The sequence below is a fragment of the Mus caroli genome, chromosome 1 (assembly GCF_900094665.2).
Source record: "Mus caroli chromosome 1, CAROLI_EIJ_v1.1, whole genome shotgun sequence".
Classification (NCBI taxonomy): Eukaryota; Metazoa; Chordata; class Mammalia; order Rodentia; family Muridae; genus Mus; species Mus caroli.
In genome coordinates, this window is record NC_034570.1 from 52939342 (window position 1) to 52960304 (window position 20963).

The following is a 20963-nucleotide window of genomic DNA, read 5'->3' on the forward strand; positions in this document are numbered from 1 at the left end:
TCTCGAAAAACCAAAAAGAAAAAAAATGTTTAAAAAAAAAAAAACTTAAATTCCAACTGGGAAAGATTTTTTTTTTTAAATCTCAGTAATGTATCATATCCAAGTCATTCTAATTTTCAGTAATGAACACAAATGTTAATTATTCAATTTCTTTGTGTTTAACTAAAATACATTTTCCATTACTGGAACTTCTGTGGTAATTTCCCCCAAGACAATCTCAATGCAATGCTAACAAGCTTCAGACCCGGAAGGGCTAGTAGAAATGTGGATCTGGAATGAGCGGTTCCCAGGCCCAGCATTTGCCATTTGTTCTACACAGGCTGAGTACTGGTATGGCAGAAGCCCTTCCCCCTAACCAATCAGTAGCTCTGTGACATTACTTATTAGTTGTGGGAAGTGCTGACGGCTAGGCACCTGTGCCTACGAGCTGAACATTCACCAGCACTCCGTGCCACTTCTTTCCAACACAGCTGGCCAGGGTGCCTGGAATGCCAATGAAGTTCCCATCTTAGTTTAATAAACTAAAACTGCTGCCAATGTAGTTAAATGGAAGAGCACTCAACACACATGGGCTCTGTTGGATTAGTTCTCCAGTGTCTGTGCCTCCAAATAATAAAATAAAAGCATCCACCCAAAACCCAGGTATAGTAGCTTATGACAATTCCAGCTCTAAGGAAGCTGAGGCAGGAGACTGAAAATTCAAAGCCAAGCTGGTTGTTGTGGCACACACCTGTGACCTCAACACTTGGCAGATGGATGCTAGATGATCTTGAGGTCAAGGCCAGCCTAGGCTACATAAACACTACACCACAGTGAATAAATATATTAATTAGTTTAAAAAAAAGACAATGTTCAAGGCTAGCCTGGGTACACAACAAGCCCTGTTTCAAAACACAATAATCACTCAGTGAAAAGAGCTAAATAAAATGTATTTATTGTTTGAAAATAATGACCCATGAGTTTAAAACTCAATGTTTAAAAAAAAAAAAAAGTAAAACAAACACGCAAAGGAAATACCAGACGCATTTCAATTTAACAATTCCAAGTTTTAATGGCACCAAAATTCATTTTTTTAAAAAAGTACAAGAACAAAGCCCTATTTCTGTAGACTTTATAATACTGGGACCAAATTTATAATTTGGTATGGCATGGTCACTGCTCTGCAAACAACGCACACTGGCAGGGGGATCTAGGTCCATCTGTTTACTCCAGACTGCCTGGCATTCTCACTGTTTCCCATCTGTGTATCCGGAGGAAATTACTTTCTACCTTGTAAGTGTTTAATTTAGAACGGTTTGGGATCAAATTTGGATGAGAGGTACCATAAACAGATGGTAAATCTGAATAAACTTAATGCTATTAGCACACAGGATCCTTTCCTTTCCTTTCCTTTCTTTTTTCTTTTCTTTTTCTTTTTTTTTTTTTTTTTTTAGCCCTGGCTGTCCTAGAACTCACTCTGTAGACCAGGCTGGCCCCAAACTCAGAACTCCATTTACCTCTGCCTCCCAAATGCTGGGATTAAAGGTGTGTGCCACCACTGCCCTGCGTACACAGAATTCCTAACTGCTCCTAAATCTGTGCTGGTGATGCTAACTAGCTTTAGTAAGATGCTCGCTTCCTAGTGTGCAGGGAAATGCTAACTCTGGGCTATCTGTGCAGGCCAAGGGGTGCACTTCAGATTGCATCCTCACACTATCCGCAGGAGCCAGAGGACCCTTCTAGGAGGGCATAGAACTATACAGCCACATCTCACTTCCTGAAATAGATCCACCACATCAAGACTGCATAACCAAAACTGCTGTAAACTGAGGATGATGGCACTTATGGCCCCACCTATCAGGAAGCTGAGGCAAGAGAACTGCCATGAGTTCAAGGCCACCATGGGCTGGAGTAGTGAGTCTCAGTCTAGCTTGAGCTAGACTCAAAAAAAGAAGAGGTTTAAAAGAAAGCAAAAATATATAACAAAAGTGGAGTGTTATAAGATGGCTCTGAAGTTAAGAACAAGCACTGCTTCTGCACAGGACACAAGTGCAGTTCCCAGAAGTCATGCCAGGCAGCTCACCATTGCCTATAACTCCAGCTCCAGGGGGACCAGACACTTCTTGCCTCTTCAGGCACCTGCCTGCCCTTACATGTACACACTCACACACACACACTTTCCTAATTTAAAAAAAAAAAAAAAAAAAAGGAGGGCTGGTAAGATGGCTCAGTGGGTAAAGGTGTTTGCTGCCAAGTCTGTCTGACTTGACCTGAGTTCAGTCACCAGGATCTATGACCTGAGTTCAGTAACTAGGATCCATACAGTGGGAAAAGAGAATGGACCCCTGTGAATTGTCCTTTGACCTTCATGTGCATGTATGTCAATGCATGTATACACATGAACACACAGAATAAAGGAGCATACAAAGACATTTTTAAGAAATGAAAGAAAGAAATGATAAGGAAGCTGGGTGAAAAGATGCTACATGTCTGACTTCAAAATATGCAAAGGCCAAAGAAGGAGTGGCACCTACCAACCTGGGGGAAAACCTGCAGAAAAAGACAGTCAAAGAACCTTTCCTGGCCTAGTTAAGCCCATAGCAGACGTTTGGCTTACAGGACTGTATGGTAGTAAGCAACACTGTAGGCCACAGAGTTGGAAGCAATGTGTCAGAGCAACAGTATAAAGCTCACATGTAGCGCTGGGAAGGCAGCTCGGGTAGCATAGTGCATGCATGAAGCCTTGGGTTTTATCCCCCACCGTGCACAAAAATGGGCACGTGCCTGTAATCCAACTATTCACAAGGCAGAAGCAGATCAGGAAATTTAAGGTTATCTTCAGCTACATAGAGGGTGTGAGGCTAACCTGGGCTACAAAGGTAGGGGGAGAAAATTCAATTCTGTTTTACAGACATTTTCCTTAATAATATTGTAGAAACTTTTCCCTTCTTTCTTTTTCAATATGGTCTTTATATGTATCCCAGGCTAGCCTCAAACTGACGATCTCTGACCTCATCCTCTCAAGTGCTAATTATAGATATGTAGCCCAAATCTGGCTTCATTTTGTTTTAAAGGCTTTAAGATGTTTGACTTCTTTCAGGAAGTCATGGAAAGAAGAGAAGTGACAACTAAGGAGAGCATGCTGTCCAAAGCTCACACACTTACGGGGGGATTTACCAACTCCATTAACACCTCTCCTCAATTATGCACTAACACAGTCAAAACAAAACAAACATAAGCCAACAATAATGTTGTTTCTCTGGCATGTCTATGACTGCTTCTCCATTCACATAACATTTAAACTGAAGATAGGCCAACTATGGGGCTCCTCAAAGATGCCTCTCCCTTGGTGAGGTCAGTCTTTGTGCTACATGGAGACAGGAGCTCTATACCCTGTTACTCTTCTGTTAACAGGCTCTCTCTTGCACTGGCCTGTATTGTCCTAACTAACTCTGATAAAGACACTGTATAAACAGCGATAACTTGAAGTTAGAAACTGTGGGGCTGACTTACCTTCAAGGCCTTTCCACAGATCAGCAGACAGGCAACCTAGGCTAATCGTTGTAGCTGTTAAGTTCTTTCTGTTAGCCAAAGGCCAAGGCTAGACTCAGTGGATACCACTCTGCAAGCTACTACCACCTTCACAGCAGAAAGACGCAACCATCAAATGATGCACTAAAACTAAGTAAACTTTGGTTCTTATCAAAGTGACACCACATTTAGATTCCACTGGCTACACAGCTTCCTGTAAGGAAGAAATGGGCTGTGTATAAAGATGCTGTTTTAATATCAAGATCTGGAAATTTCCAAAAAGAATATGGTCTAGTCTAGAATTCTTATCATTGCTTAAGAGAGAGAGAGAAAGAGAGAGAGAGAGCGAGAGAGGAGAGAGAGAAGAGAAGAGAAGAGAAGAGAAGAGAAGAGAAGAGAAGAGAAGAGAAGAGAAGAGAAGAGAGAAGAGACAGCACTGGTGAGATTGGCTCAGCAGGTAAAGAGCATTGACTGCTCTTCCGAAGAGCATGAGTTCAAATTCCAGCAACTACATGGTGTCTCACAACCACTTGTAATGAGATCTGATGCCTGCCCTCTTCCAGTGAGTATGAACTCAGCTACAGTGTACTTATGTATAATAATAAATAAATCTTTGGGCCGGAGCGAGTGGGGCTGATGAGAGTGAGCAGAGGTCCTAAAATTCAATTCCCAACAACCACATGAAGGCTCACAACCATCTGTACAGCTACAGTGTACTCACTTGATCTTAGCCAAAAGGCCAAGAAGCAATAAAATTTATGTGTTTTCAGAACAATTTTTTTTTTTTTTTTTTTTTTTTTTTTGGTTTTTCAAGACAGGGTTTCTCTGTATAGCCCTGGCTGTCCTGGAACTCACTCTGTAGACCAGGCTGGTCTCGANCTCAGAAATCCNCCTGCCTCTGCCTCCCAAGTNCTGGGATTAAAGGCNTGCGCCACCAATGCCTGGCGTGCTCACATAAACAAACAAACAATCTTTAAAAAGAAAGTGGGGGGGGGGGGCAGAGGCGTGGGGCACGCTATAAGCCACCTTGGTGATGTATGCCTATAATCCCATAACTTGGGAGACTAAGACAGGAAAATCGAATGCAAGATCCTGTTTTTAAAAAGAAGAGCTATGAACCATCTGTACTTCCATTATATTAGAATCAGAAATCCAAAGTCAAAGACTCTGAAAGCTACCTTTTTTTTTCTTTTTTCACAGCAAGAATCCAATATGATCTCAATTTAGCCAAGTATAAAATCCGACCTGAACCAATGAGGGGCTGTTATTTTGTCTAGGGTAAATACTGCCCTGCCCTTCTTGTTGCAGAACTATCAATATGATCACAAGCTAACACAGATCCCAGGGGAGTTACTACATAATACAGTTATACACAGTGTTCACGAGAGAAAAATCTCAGTTCCAAAACATATCTCAACATTTCCAAGTAAGGGACTTGGAACCTATATTCTTTTTTTTATTACGTATTTTCCTCAATTACATTTCCAATGCTATCCCAAAAGTCCCCCATACCCTCCCCCCCACTCCCACTTTTGGAACCTATATTCTTAAGAAAAAAGAAAGAGAAAGAGAGAGAGAGAGAGAGAGAGAGAGAAAGGAAGGAAGGAAGGAAGGAAGGAAGGAAGGAAGGAAGGAAGGAAGGAAGGAAGGAAAAGAAAAAAGAAAAAAGAAAAAAATGGAGGCAGCGGCAGGCGGATTTCTGAGCTTCGAGGCCAGCCTGGTCTACAGAGTGAGTTCCAGGACAGCCAGGGCTACACAGAGAAACCCTGTATCGAAAAACAAAACAACAACAAAAAAATTGCTATAATTTTTAGTACATGACTCCCAGATTTTAACTTCTTATAGACTTCATTCTGCTTCTTCAATGCACTTGGTTTTTATTTAGGGTAGGGAATGTGGGTAGATGAAGTCTTAACATGTTGTCCTGGCTAGCCACAAACTATTGGGCTGAAGTGATCTGCCCGTAACCAAAGATCCACTGTACTATCTTATGAGCTTATGTTTTTCTAATGTGATAGCACACTATAGAGAAGGCAGTATCTTCAAGACAAAAGGAAGCTAACTTGTGTTCTCTCTCTTCCCTGTCACTCCTCTTTTAGCCCTAGCTGGCTTACAATTGGCTATGTAACTGGGCTATTCTCACATCTGAAGAAGCAATTCTCATCTCTGCTCAGAGAGTATTGAGAATACAAGAATGTGCCGCCATTCTCTTACACTGGTACCTGGGTATCTGGAAGCAAGAATACAATTCAGAAGTAGAACATCTGTCTAACAAGGCCAAGGCCATGGGTTTAATCCCAAGCTCTGCATAGGATATTTTGATTAAAATAAAAGCAAATATTTTTACAAGAGTAATTATAATTAGTGATTAAAACTGAACAGGACCAGTGAGATGGCCAGGTGGGGAAGCCTGCCACCAAAGCTGACAACCTCAGTTTAATCCCTGGAACCCACAGTCTAAAAGGGAAAACTGGCTCTCAAAAGTTATCCTCTGGTCTCTGCAAGCTCACCATGTCACAGACACACCCCCACACACAGACATGAGGATACACACACAAGGATACTGCATACATACTGTAATTTTTAAAAATGACTACACGCTAAGACAGGAAGTAAACTGGGCATGCATGGTGTAGACTGCAAATGGAAGGTGGAAAGAGATCAAAAGCCAAGACCAGCCTCAGCTACAGTCTACCCTGGGCTACACCTGACTCTTGTCCTTGTTTCAAAAAAAAAAAAAAAAAAATTAAAACCAGAGACCAGAAAGCAGAACTACTGAGCAAACTGTATCATGAGCTCTGAAAGGAATTTACAGATTAACTAACAGCACTAATGACTTAGACACAAAGTTACTAGATTCTCAAGTAGCCATCCACAATTTGTTTCTTTTTGTCTCCATATGTGGAGCAGAATTAAGAAACAGAACTTCACACTGTAGCCCAGGTTGCTTTGAACTCTGCAATTCTCCTGCCTTAACCTTGTAAATCCCAAGATTACATATATGAGCCACTACACCGGACTAGTGTTTCCTTTTTGAAATTTGAGTTATAATTTGTTATAACAAAATAAGCCAGAGTTCACACTATGGATATAGTAATTTAAGAGAGCCTGGTATTTTATACAGGTAAAATACTTAATGATTATTTGCTTTTAAAGTCTTGGTTTCTGTGTTTACATGTGAGTTAAGGCACTCTTAGACTCTAATATTTGACAACAAATATTCTAGATACCAATAACTTCTTTCCGGATACCCTGCCACTGACACCTTTTACCAGGCATGCAAGGCTGGGGACAACTCACGGGTAAGAGCAGGCATGCTAACCAACTGGAACAGTCAAAGCCACTTCAAATCCCAGCGTCTCCTCAAGACACACTTTAGTCCCCAGAGTAGGGGGACTCAGTAAATTAAAGCACAAAGGAAGCCATGCCTAGTTAGAAAGCTACTTATTACTTATAACTTTGTTCTTAGAGACTAATGCCCTTACTAAGTCTTGCCTCACTTAAGCTCCTGAAGGTCAGAAAGCATGAAGGTTTTTACACTTTGTACCCATACTAACCACTACAAATGAGCTGACTACATTTTAAGGGAGGACCTAAGGGAAGGCTCAGCCCTTTTCTGACTATCTGAAGGTTGCCCCAATATTCAGTTTATAGTTGCTTGGTCTTTTTGTTTTGTTTGCTAACTTTTTCAACATTTATTTAGAGAGAGCGAGACTGTGTGCGTGTGTGAGCGTTTGTGTGCACACAGGGTGGAGAACAGTGCATGAAGGTCGGAGGACAAGTTTTGGAAGACAGTAGTTCCCCTTCCACCTGCAAGTCGAGGGAACTGAATGAATGTGGTCAGGCTTGGTACCTTTACTCTTTGAGCCTCTCCCCACACCTAACCCTTCTTCCAGCAGCTTGCTGCTTTTGGGAGGCAGAGGCAGGCGAATTTCTTAGTTCGAGGCCAGCCTGGTCTACAGAGTGAGTTCCAGGACAGCCAGGGCTACACAGAGAAACCCTGTCTCAAAGAAAAAAAAAAATTAGCTTTCCAAAATCAGTAAAATTCCTATGAAATATTTTATAATATTGGCATGGCATAAGAGGCATAAGTTGTTACAGTATCTTGAGAATTTGATATTTAGCTGTTAGAATTACAATCTCAAGATGATGCATTTATTAACTACTATAACCAACTCAAATTAAATAAAGTACTCATTACTTCATGACAATATAAAATCTTGGTAAAGTCAGTCTATATCCAAATTCCTTTCACAGCATTATGAATGAATTTGCTCCCTGCACTTTAAAATTTCAAGATGGTTTTATGCTCCACTCTCCCAAGAACCCCTGCCATTCCAACTTCTCTGTAGCCTTTAAACAGGGCTCGCTGTTTAAAGAACAGTTCTGCAGAGAGGAGCTGCCAGGCACACTGCTGCCTCTCTGCAGGAGACAAGAGCTGTTTCAGACTCTACTACTTTAAAGCTACAAAGCAAAATAATGTATACGGGGAAAGAGCCCTGGTTATAAATATAAAAATTTAAAGTGTAGTTCCCCAAAACCATCTTAGTCATTTATAAAAATAAATTACCAAGCCCATGTCCTCACCACCTCGTTTTGAACAGATAATAAAATATCTCAAATTTGCTTCCCTCTGCCCCTGAGGGTGGCCTGAAGCTCGCAATTGTGTTTAAGCCTCGCAGGACTGGAGTAGAAGTATATGCCACTGCAGTAAGCTCCTTTTCAGTAGCTCCACATGGAGCTGAAGCCAGTGACCACCATCTCTATAAATACACTCTGTTCACTCTCATTAGCTAAATCCATATATGTGACCAACGCCACTGTTCGCAGTTGAACAGAGCAGATCTTACTGTACAGAAATACCATCTGGCACTTGCCTCTTTCACTAAATAGAATGTCCTTTGGATACGTATAGACCTAATTCATTCACTTTACTAGGGGCAAGTATATTCAACTGCATGAACAATCAGTTTATCTATTTTCCTGTTGGTGTGCAGTTGGATTATTCTACTTCACTGCTATTTTTAAAGAGATCTATCATCATTCTTGTTACCTTTGTTTGGAAAGCTGCCCCAAATTTAAACTGAAAACTTGGCTCAAATATGTTTAGATGGTGGAAGAAAAAACACTGGAGTTAGCACTAGCCAGATGTCATCATCTGGTCAGTGCTACCAACAACATCTTAACACAGGTCATGTGAGCAAGGGAATGGGGATGACCCGGAAAGGAAAGTGTTTATAAACACTTGGTAATTAAGAGAAGGATCAGTCGGTCAATTTGTGGACTTAGAGAGACAAAAGCTAATCTCTCTAGCACACTAGCAGCAAAATGAACTGCTCAGAATCCCATCTTTTACTTGTGAGAATTGGAAGGAAAAAACCAAACCTGTGCATCTTCTTCAAACTTAAAAGAATTATAAAAGTATATCAATAACTTACTGATTTAATTATCTTTTTTAAGCCAGGCATAGTGCTGCATGCTGACAGTCCCAGCACACAAAAGGCTGGGGCAAGAAGATCATGAGTCTAGGCAGTCTAAACTACATATCAAATAACAAAGCAAAACCAAACAAAGGGCATAAGCTAAACACACCATCATGCTAAGTCCAGGAAACTCAGGGTCCTGGCAGGAAAATGAGTGCAACACCAAAAAGAACAACCTCATGCTTTGTCGCAGTTCACCAAGATTCTCTTAAGCACTGACATAAAAGCTGCCACTTCTTATTACTTTTAAAAAATAAATTGTTTGGTCATTAATGGGAAAGTGAAGTTAAAAAAGTCTCCTGAAAAAAGAAACACAGGCTAGGGAGACTGTTTGGTGGGTAAAGAACCAGCTGTTCAAGCGCAAGAGCCTCAGCGCAGATCCCCAACACCCATGTGGAAGCCAGCTCAGTCGCATGGCTAAACCCAGCTCTGAGGAGGCATGGGGGGAACAGCACACCATGAAGACTGGAGGATTCCTGAGCCTTACTGGAGAGCCAGCGTGGCTGTAATAGTGAGCTCCAGATTCAATGAGAGACTCGATGGATGGATGGATGGATGGATGGATGGATGGATGGAGCAAATAGAGATGGAGGAAGACAGATGATGACCTGTAGCCTACACATACACACACACACAAACAAGCAAGGTGTAGTGCATATATCTATGATCCCAACAGTTGGGAGGTAGAGGCAGGAGGATCAAGAGTTCAAAGTCATGGAGCTATATAGCAAGACTGTCTTTTAAAAAGAATTCCTAGCAAGAACAATCTACCTTTACTGTAGCTGGACTCTGCAGTACATGTCATTCTGTAGAAGCTCTGAACGGAGCCAAGTGGTCTGGAAGCCACAATGTGCTCACAGCACTCCTCCCAGTGACTGCAACAAGGGTCGTCAGATGTGCCACCAGAGCAGTCCTCCTGTACCATCTCAGCCACCACCTACCTTCTTCCCTGCTTGTTCACCTTACACTTGCCCAGGCTCATATTAACACTGAAGTACATTTTGCGATTAGGTATAACAGTCTATGAATATTTTATAGTTTATTCAGTTTGATGTCTCAGGTACTGACTTCTTGTCTCCCAAATTCCTACTGAAAATGGTCCTCTGAGCTCCGAGATTTCATGAATCCCTGAGATCACGTAGGTAGAGACCATCCATCCCAGGATGAGCAGGATCTACAACCCTGACCAGCACCAGGAAGCCCCAGAAAACACAGGTGAGAATGCAGCTTATCTGGTCACATGACGAAGGAGAGAAGCTCTGGCAGGCTGTCCTCTGAGCTCCACTCCCACTGGCAAACACAAGCACACACCGTAAATAAATGCAATTTTTAAAATGTTTGTTAAAGCATGGATCTACAGAAAGGATTCTTTTGACTTCCTTATATTACCAAACTGCTAGCCACTTTATAATCTAATTTATTGAAGGAAAGTTCTTTAAATAAATAAGTATAAGGAAATGCACTTACTTAAAAAACTTTCTTGGAAGTTGAGTCAGTGTCCTTTGTAGCCCCAGGCTAGCCTCAAAGGCTATATACCCAAGGATGACCTTTAAGTCCTGACCCTCCTGCCTCTATGCTGGGATTACAGGCATGCCTGGGTTCATATTTTAAACCCTTTGTAATTTCAAAAGCCACCAAGACTTCTCATATAAGACACTTAAACACAATCCTCAAGAAGTCTTTTTTTTTTTTTTGACATGGGGTCTTTGACATCACACACACACACACCACTTAAACACAACCCTTCGTACTCTGTAACTCAATTCAGGCTGGCCTAGAACTACGCTGCCCTTGCTGCTCTCCCACTTGAAATCTCCTCATTACATCTCTGGAGTACTGGGATTTGCAAGCAGACATCACAGTGTGCCCATCTTGAAAAACTATTTTCTTTCTTTTGTGGGTGGAGAAGTGGAGAATGGGATTGGGGTGCGGGGAGAAACGGGGTCTCACTATGCTAGCCACCCTGCAATTCACTGTGTAGATAGACCAGGCTGCCCTGCAAGTCATTATGAAGACCAGGCTATACTAGAACAGACCATATACAGACCAGACTGCACTTCAACTCACACTCTGTAGACCAGGCTGGCCTCGAACTAGATAACACCTGTGCCTGATTCTCCACTAAAATCCTTTCTTTAAGGCAGGAAATAGTGGGGCATGCCTTTAATACCAGCACTCAGGAGGTAGAGACAGGCAGATCTCTGAGTTCCAAAACAGCACAGAGCAATTTCCAGGACACCCAGGGATTACACAGAAAAACCCTGTCTCACAAAAGCAGGGTGTGGTGGTCCGTGCCTGCAATCCAGCCCTGGGAGATGGAGATCTTAAACTACAGAGTGAGTTCCAGACTAGTCTGGGTAACAGACTGAAACCTTGAACTGGTTGGTTTTTTGTGGGAGGTGCCAGCCCTGGGCAAATAAATCTAGGAGGTATAAGAAAGGTAGCAGAGGGTGAGCATGAAGACAAGTCAGCAAGGAGCTTTCAAACTCCACGGCTCCTGGTCCTTTTGCCTCTGGAGTGTTGGGATTACAGGCCTACATCTGCCCATGCCACCAGTGCTGGCCAAGCTCCTGACTGCATCCCTGCCCTGACTTCCCTCAAGTGATGGGGTGGTATGAACCACATAAACCCTCTTCTCCCCAAAATGCATTTGGTCATGGTGTTTATCACAGCAAGAGAGAGCAGACCAGGGCAGACCCTGTCACAAAAGAAAACAGCCTTCTCTCCAACATCACCTCTGCTTCATTAAGAGAAAGAACAACTATAGAAAGCTCTTACAGGCTGGTGGCCTTCTTTAGAAGTACTGTTAGAGGAACGTGGCAAGGATGGATGTAGGCCTGTAATCCCAACACTCCAGGGCAAACAGAACCAAGAGTTCAAGGCCAGCCTGGACTACTTCACTATATAACATGTTTAAAAGGAGCCTTGGCTACATAAGACCTCAGACTTAGCAACAGTTACTATTTATTTTAGACTCAGCTAATTACACAAAAACTAAAACCAGAACTCCAACAATATTCTCACTAGTCTCTTCACTTAAAAATAAAGACAGAGGGGGTGGGGGGAAGGGATAAGGGGTTTCCAAATGGGAGACCTGGAAAGGGTAAAACATTTGAAATGAAAATAAAGAAATTATCCAAGAAAAAAAAAAAAGAGTAAAGACTGTCCAACTGCCCAAAGTCGGGGTATGTACGGTGGGACACACCTGTAATCCCAGCAGCCCAGAAGCTGAAGCAGGAGAATGAGAGTTCAACACTGGCCCAAACTACAAATCAAACATTATCTAAATAGATGAATGTAGTTTTTAAACATTATTTAATTTTTCTTCCCAAATTACCTGTCTAGTACTACTATAGGCTACTATGTTTTAAAAAAAAAAGTGTTACATTTATTAGTGTGTGTGTGTGTGTGTGTGTGTGTGTGTGTGTGTAGGTCAGAGGCCAACTCACAGCAGTCAGTTCAGTCCTTGTATCGTGGATTTCAGAATTGAACTAAAATCATCAGGCTTGGTGACAAGTGCCTTTACCTACTGAGCCACCTCACTGGCCCAGGCTTTCAAATTTTAACATTATGAAACAGCTTTGAGCCGGGCATGGTGGCGCACGCCTTTAATCCCAGCACTGGGGAGGCAGAGGCAGGTGGATTTCTGAGTTCGAGGCCAGCCTGGTCTACAAAGTGAGTTCCAGGACAGCCAGGGCTACACAGAGAAACCCTGTCTCAAAAAACCAAAAAAAAAAAAGAAACAGCTTTGAATTTTCTTAACTATGAACTCTATATCTGCCAATACTAGCCATAATTTATGAAGTAATAAATTTTAACTAGGTGTAGATTATATCAGCATATTTTCCATATTAAAATGCCTTTATGAAATACCAAAGTTACTAGAGATTAGCTTGAAATATTTTTTTCTTCTAAATACAAATTATAAAATTATATCTGAAATGACTATAGTTGTTCTATCAGAGACTGACAATAGAGAAGCTTGGGTCCACTGTAGAGTCCTACTATCTATTGCTGACTATAGACAGGGAAGCTTGTACCTCATTAGGGTGCTTGCTACCACCTTCTTACCTGTCACTCTCCCACACTCTGTTCATGCCAGTGCTTAAATCTGTGTTATAACCTTTTCTTGATAAACCCAACCCTGGGACTGAAGAGATGGCTCAGTGGTTAAGAGCACTGACTGCTCTTCCAGAGGACTGAATTCAATTCCCAGCAACCACATGGTGGCTTAGAACCATTTGTAATTGGATTTGATACCCTCATCTGGTATGTCTGAAGACAGCTACAGTGTACTCATATACATTAAATAAATAAATAAATAAATCTTTAAAAAAAAATAAACGTAACTCCGCTTCATTCAAAATTTCTTTCCTACTTTTAAAAAACAAAAGGTCACTATGTAGCCTGGCTCATGATATACTACTAAAAGAAAGTAGTTAACTATAAAGAGTTAATATATATTGGTCATTTCTGAGGGTCCAGGCATAGTAATAAATGATACATAAACCATACATGTAGGTACTAATACCAGAAAAGTCCAGTGCAGAGATAAGGAAACTGAGGCAAAGAGGCTCAAAGAAAGATGCTGTTCAAGGTATTTCTAGATCCAAAGCCTAGGAATTACCACTATGCCTCTATTACTAAACAGAAGGTTAAAATATTACAATTCACTCTTTGGATGACAAAGCCCACTTGTACTTGGGATGCTCAGGCAAGAACTCCACAAGTTCTAGGCCGGACTGGGCTACACAGTGAGTTAATGAATCAAAATATAAAGTAAACAGGAAATCTTTCACTGATTTCATTACCTAACACATTGTGATGGCTGTTCCTGGTTGTCAACTTGACTACATCTGGAACAAACTACAATCCAGAAATGGATGGCTCACCTGTGATCCAGATCTTGAGTCTAGAATACACAGGCTTTTGACCCAGATCTTGACATGGGACAACACAAGTCTTGAGGCATAGTGGTCATGAAAAGCTTAAGCCCAGGCAAAGTAGAACACGCCTTTAATCCCAGGAGAATGAGGCAAGCAGATCTCTGAGTTCAAGGCTAGCCTGGGACAAAGCAAGTTCCAAATCCAGGTGTAATGGCACACACCTTTAATCTGGGTCACACCTTCTGCTAGAGGCCTACATAAAGGACATTGGAAGAAGGAAGGCGCTCTCTCCTTTGCCTGCCTGTACTCCCTTGCCAGCACATCTATTGGAACCCACTTCTTCAGGATTCCAGCTTATCCAGAAGACCGGCTAAAATAACTACCCTCGTGGGACTGAGCAACTATTAGATTCTTGGACTTCCCATTCCCATTGTTGGGCTAGTTGGACTGTGAACTGTATATCACTATGATAAATTCCCTTAATATATACATTCCATAAGTTCTGTGACTCTAGAGAACACTAATACATACAGGTATATGATAAAAACAAAAAAGTATGGCCTACTGCTTTTTTGCATTTTTGTACCTGCTCCAAATAAACCTACATCACACAAGTTTATCCTTGACAGTCATTTAAAAAACAGATACAAATAAGAGAGCAACAGAGTAAGAACCTTAATTTGGGTACAGCAGTCAGTCTATAAGAAAGTGCTGCTCTTGACCACCCAATTCAACCAGTGTGTTTTCCCTCTTTGGTAACCACAGAAGTACTAAACAGTAGCTTGCCTCTACAAATCTACAGTTGCTTGTCTGCAAATAGCCCTGTTGCCTGGAGGACCAACATCAATGTGAGGACCATTTCCTCAAGATCGCTCCAGTGTTCTTTCCTGTCTTCACGATGACTCCTTTGATGACTTGATACATTTAGGGATTTGGTCAAACTACCATTGATTAATACCAAAGTCCTTTTCATTTTCAGCAAACGCTGTTTCAAACCACTGACCCTCCCCGCCCCCCTTCACTTTTCCCCACGATATGCATCCTGGGGCAAACCCACCTAGGACACTCAGCAAGGTTCACTGTCTAGCCAGCTGGGCGCCCACTGTGGGCATTCAAAAAACCCTCTGAGCGGATGGGCGTAAGCAGCGTGGGTGGAGGCGGGAAGAGGGGACCCGAAGGAATGCCACACAGCTCGGACCACGGCAGTGGGGCGCTGGGACCCGGAGGGTGGGACCCGGGCCGAGCCACCACGTCCGGAGCTCTTCACAGGCAGGCGCCGTCCCCGCAGGCCAACCCAGCGCGCTCCCGCACCTCCGCCGACCCGCCTTCGAACCCAAGGACCGCCCGGACCCGAGCGGGCTCACCTGACGCTCCCGCAGCTCCGCGCTCTTCTCCCGGCGCGAGCCCGACTGCACCGCGGGTACGCGAGATCAGCTGATTCATGGGGGCGGGGCCTCCAGGTAGGGGCGGGGCCTCCGGCGGCGGGCTGGAGAGGCGGGCCCGCAGAATGGGTGGGGTTAGGCAAGAGCCGGTGACGGCGTCCGATAGGGATCAAGATTGCTCCGAACGCGTCAGCTACTGCGGGCAAACCATTTAGTCAGGGCAGAACCAATCGTCCTAGGGCGCACTTTAGAAGCAACCGTAGACTCAGTGAAAGGACCTAACTCAATAAGTCCATGGTAACGACAGGCCGCGCTTGAGGATGGAAGCTACTGCAAGTTTTGTTACCTCCTCAAACTGCGAGAGATGAAGAGAAAAATCTTACCTCTCAGAACATGACTGCACACGTCTGTAATCCCAACATTTATGAGATGAAGGCAGCAGGATCAGGAATTCGAGGCCAGCCTTGAGAGCGTGTCTCAAGAAAAATAACAAAAGTGAAAATACGAGCTACCTTTAAGCTGCATGACGTCATCTCTTCCCGAGTGTGCGTTTGCCGCGTGTCCACCTCAAACGGTAGAGTAAGGAGTAGGAAGAAACTATTTCCTCAGGGCTCCTCAATATACAGCGTTAAAATTGTTTTTGCTTGCTTCTCAATCTCACAACCATCCATACTTGTCACGGTCGCAATCCTCCCGCTTCACCCCTAAGTGCTCCCTTGAACGTTTTGTGTTCTTGGAACACAAGCAAGAGAGAAATCTCCTGTTACAGAGTGTGCATCGCGGAACCTACGGAGTTACATTTACTCATTAAAGATAGATATATTCCCCGAATCTAATGCCCCTGCGTACAATACCCCAACTGTTTCCTCCAACTCAGAGGCTCTCACCAGAGCCTTATCAACTTCAGTGCTAGAACAGAAAAGTGTACAGCCTTGAGAATGGCGCCACCAAATGGTACAAACCAGGGATGTCCTGCAGTTAATGAAGCCTGGACTCTGGCCGCCCTAACAAGCTACCTGTCCTCCATAACACAGCTAAAAAAGACAACAGTGAAAGAAATTTATTCAATGAGACTGCACTAGGAAGAAGAACTAAGGGGCTGGTTCAGTAAACCCCCTAAGTCTATCTTTGGAGTCCTGACATGAAGTTTAAATAGAAGGCTCAAGGTGTGATCTTGCTCATGGTAAACACATCTTGGTTGGTCCTGCAAAGCAAACTGATAAGCTGTCAGAACTACGAAACAAGCTCTCCTGACGGTTTGCACCCAGAACCCCAATCTTTTCCTTCTCCAGTGAGACTCTTGAGGAAATCTAATTCTTTGGGACCCATTATCCTGTTAGTCCAATAGTCAAAAGGAGGGGCACACATGTCTCTCCTTGGAATATCTTCACTCCTTTCAGGATGGTCACACAGCTTCAGCTGAGACATCCGTGTGGCCAAACTATTTCGGAGCCTACACCAGTCATTTATACACTAATACCTTATCTCCTAATTCTCTCCCCAGGTAACCTTGCCCTCGAGAGCTCTCAATCCCTTACTGAGCTCTACCCTGCCCACCTTCTTTGATAAAAATGAAAAATAAATGTCTTCATCTACAGTTCTGAGGCAAGAGAGACTCCCAGAGGTGAACTGCCTTCATTCCCTCCCTCTAGCTGCTACCAAAATATCCACCTGTAATTGAAGTCTTCCTTTTCCTGTCCTGAAAAGAAACGTTTTATCCTCTCAGGCCAATCCTGGTCCTGGAATTAAGGCATCACCCTTCTTATCCATTTCAAGATTCACCTGCTTTTTTAAAAAAATCAATACAACCCCTCATTCTTTCTCCTCAATAAAATAAGTCTCTGTGGTTTCGTTTTTAGTTATTTTTCTTCTACCTCACCTCCTTTGCAACATAACATTCTACCTCCATTTATTTGTGTTTTGTTTTGTGTTCTTGTTTTTCAAGACAGGGTTTCTCTGTGTAGCTAGATGCTTAGTTATGTTATTTTACCAATTTTGTATCACCCATGTGGTCTTTCAGAAATATAGAGAGTGATGAATATCACATTGTCTTAGGGTTTTACTGCTGTGAACAGACACCATGACCAGGGCAAGTCTTATTTAAACAACAACAACAACATTTAATTGGGGCTGGCTTACAGATTCAGAGGTTCAGTCCATTACCATCAAGGTGGGAGCATGGGAGCATCCAGGTAGGCATGGTGCAGGCAGAGCTGAGAGTTCTATGTCTTCATCCAAAGGCGGCTAGTGGAAGACTGACTTCCAGGCAACTAGGGTGAGGATCTTATGCCCACACCCACAGTGACACACCCATTCCAACCAGGTCACACCTATTCCAACAAGGCCACACCTCCAGATGGTGCCACTCCCTGGTCCAAGGATATACAAACCATCACACACATCTATCCTTATAAAGTGTATGTTCAGCCCTGGAAAAATAGGTTTAAGAATGTCCCCAAAACAACCAGACTGCTGGCATTGCTCTTGGTTGCCACTCACAGTAACAAGATGGTAAGACACTATACACTTTCTTTTTTTTTAAGATTTATTTATTTTGTGTATGTGAGTACACTGTCACTGTCTTCACCAGAAGAAGTCATTAAAGATGGTTGTGAGCCACCATGAGGTTGCTGGGAATTGAACTCAGGACCTCTGGAAGAGTAGTCAGTGCTCTTAACTGCTGAGCCATCTCTTCAGCCCAACACTATACACTTTCATGACAAGAAATGAAATTCATCAGGAAATGTATTCCCTAGCAGCTAGTTCTCAAGGTGTCAGGACAGTATTTTATTTTATTTTATTTCTCCACTTCAGGAGAAAAGATAATAATTGTCTTACTCATCACAGAACCATGCATGCTACAATACAGACTTGCCAGGCAAGATATGCCCCTGGTGTAGTAGTGGCATTGCTGTTGAGGGTATAACCAACTGCTTTCTAGTTTGAGTTGAGACCTGCTCCAATGGAGGGAATTCATTCCCCATACTATAAAGCCCATGGCTGCAAAGGTCATAAGCTCTAAAGGAAATCTACTATTGCTGTTTTCCTGATTGCCAAAAACCTGCCTTAAGTATTTGTGTTTATACCTCTAGCTTAGTGGCTCTCTCAGATAAGAGAAGCTTCTCTTTGCAATGAGGAACAGATGCTGAGATGCAATGAGGTCCAAATGCTGAGAATAAGTGACTATTGAATGCTCACCTTAAGAGGGATGTCTCTATCACCATCTGCCCTACAAGGAGCAGAAGAAGAGGCAGAAAGAAAAAGAGAGTCTGCAGGTGGGGAGGATGCTGTGAAAGGCTCTTCTAGACACCTGGTGGCATTCCTGAACTCACAGCAGCTGTGGTTCCCTGCCCAAGATCAAAACAGAACTTTAGCACTGATTGGGGAGGGCACATAAGGTTCCACCTAAGATCTATTGGAAGCTGTGGCTACTGAGGGGGAGAGATTTATTTTTCTTTGGGAACATAGCCACTGGTAGATTGCCCCTTCTCTAGTGAAAGGCCTCACATCCATACCCATGAGGGCAGCAGCATTAGTTGGACTCCGTTGGGGAGAGAGAGGAGAGAGAGAGAGAACATGCAGTTGGGAGGCGGCACAAGGGGAGCAGGAGAGAAGTGGGGGTGAATACAATCAAAACATACTGCATACATACAATAGTTAAAACTATTACAAAGAGGACAGTAGGGCTAGAGATGCTCAGAAGCTAGGAGTGCTCACTTCTCTTCCAGAGGACCCAAATTTCGTTATAAGCACCCACATGGAACAATTCCCAGCTGCCTCTCACTTTTGGCCTTCACACACATGGCGCTCATACCCAGTGATACACACATACACATAAATAAAAATTAACCTTGCCAAAAATATGACTACCCCTGAGAGGAGGACATGGAACTGGAGTGTCCAAAGAATTGACTGCTCATTCTTTGACTTAATCATATGCTTTATTAAAACCTTTCTTTTAAGAAGGATCTGTTGGTTGGTTTTGGTTTGCTTTAGTTTTTGGTTCTCTAAGACTGGGCCGCATATAGCCCAGGGTGGCCTCAAATAGTAGAACCAAGATTGGCTTTGAATTCTTGGTCCTCCCACTCCCTACTACTAAGTGTTGAGATGAGCTCTGTCCCACCCTGCTTCAAAACTGGCAAACATGAAAACAGATGCAGCAGCTCAGTGGCACAGAGCTTGTCTGTTGCCCACAGGGCTCTGGTTTTGATCCCCAGTGGCTATGTTCTAAGGAAGCCTCAGTTTGTGTGGTGGTTTGAATATGCTTGGCCCAGGGAGTGGCACTATTAGGAGGTGTGGCCTCGTTGGACTAGGTGTGACCATGTTGGAGGAAGTGTGTCACTTTGGGGATGACCCTCCTCCTAGCTACCTGGCAGTCAGTCTTCTCCTGTTTGCCTTCAGAACAAGATGTAGAACTCTCAGCTCCTCCAGCACCATACCTGCTTGGACACTGCCATGCTTCCCACCATGATGATAATGGTCTGAAATGCAGAACCTGTAAGCCAGCCCCAAATAAAAGTTGTCCTTTATAAGAGTTGCCTTTGTCATGGTGTCTGTTCACGGCAGTAAAACCCTAACTAAGACACCTTGCTTTAAATAAACAAGGAGCAATGTGAGGAGAGAGGCCACAGGGAGGATCCCTGAGGTGACAGGTGTGACTGTGGAGCCTTCTGAGACCTTCCGTGCCAACCAAGTCACCAGCTAAAGGCAACAGAGAGGCACCAGCTAACAACAAGTGATCCAGAAAACACAGCTTTGTACAAGCCGTGTCTGAATTCCTGACCAATTCCTCAGACATATCTTGCTTCTCTAAGTCAGTACATTTGGAATGTTTGGTTATGCAGCAACAACTGAAACAAGGGCAGAGCGATGGCTAATAAGCAAATAAGGTAACAAGGACTTCAGATATGGGAGGCAGCTTTCCAGCTACTGCCACACACTGGATGGAGCCTAATTTCAACGTCAGCACTTGTCTTTGTGACCTTGACATGAGTCATTTTAACCTCTGTGTGCCTTGTCTTCCTCATCAGTAGATCAGGGATGGCAACAGGCCTAGCTTTTCAGTGAAGTGAGATCAAATGGCTTACCGAATATATAGAGTTCATTATTCATGGCACAGAGCAAAAGCTATGTGTGGCCAGACATATGGTGCTGACCTATAATAATACCATTAAGGAGGGCTGAAGGAAGAGGATTACAAGTTTGAGACACGTCTAGATTATATAGCAAAACTTTGTCTCCAAAAGAGGGTAGGGGTGGGGATGAATGAGCAGCTGGATACACACCAGGGTAGCACTCCTGAGGCAGAGATCAGGAGGGCCACATACATCAGTCACAAGTTGGAGGCCAGCTTAGTTCACACGGTGAGACCCTGAAGAAGGAGGAAGAAGAGAAGGAGGGGGCAAAGGGAAGAGGAAGAGGAAGAAGAGGGTGGAACAGGAGACATGGGGTATTGATAAGTCAGGCTAAGCTCTTTGTCTACTTAAACTTGGAACTTGAGGCGGGAGTCAGGGGGATGGTGTTCCAGGGACCGCAGAAGACTTGAGAAAACTCAGGAAGGTCCTTCAGTACCATCCAAACCACATTCATTACAGAGAGAATAGGAGTGCAGGAAGGAAAGATATTTCCTTGGAGAGGTTGTGAAGTATAATCTTTTTTTTTTTTTTTTTTTTTTNAGACAGGGTTTCTCTGTGTAGCCCTGG

At 43.2% G+C, this 20963-nt stretch overlaps 1 protein-coding gene across 2 annotated transcripts in view; it reads right to left on the reverse strand.

Annotated features, from left to right (window-relative positions):
- Als2 (alsin Rho guanine nucleotide exchange factor ALS2) overlaps positions 1–16138 on the reverse strand; it is a 72665-nt gene extending 56527 nt beyond the window's left edge. Inside the window, exons 1-2 of one of the 2 annotated variants that reach the window (XM_021164704.2) lie at positions 15645–16138; positions 15244–15457 (exon numbers count right to left, since the gene is read on the reverse strand). The gene's annotated coding sequence lies outside the window, so the exon portion shown is untranslated. The remainder of the gene's footprint in view (positions 1–15243; positions 15458–15644) is intronic. The other variant, XM_029482838.1, reaches the window with a different exon arrangement.
- Between the last annotated feature and the right edge of the window lie 4825 nt (positions 16139–20963).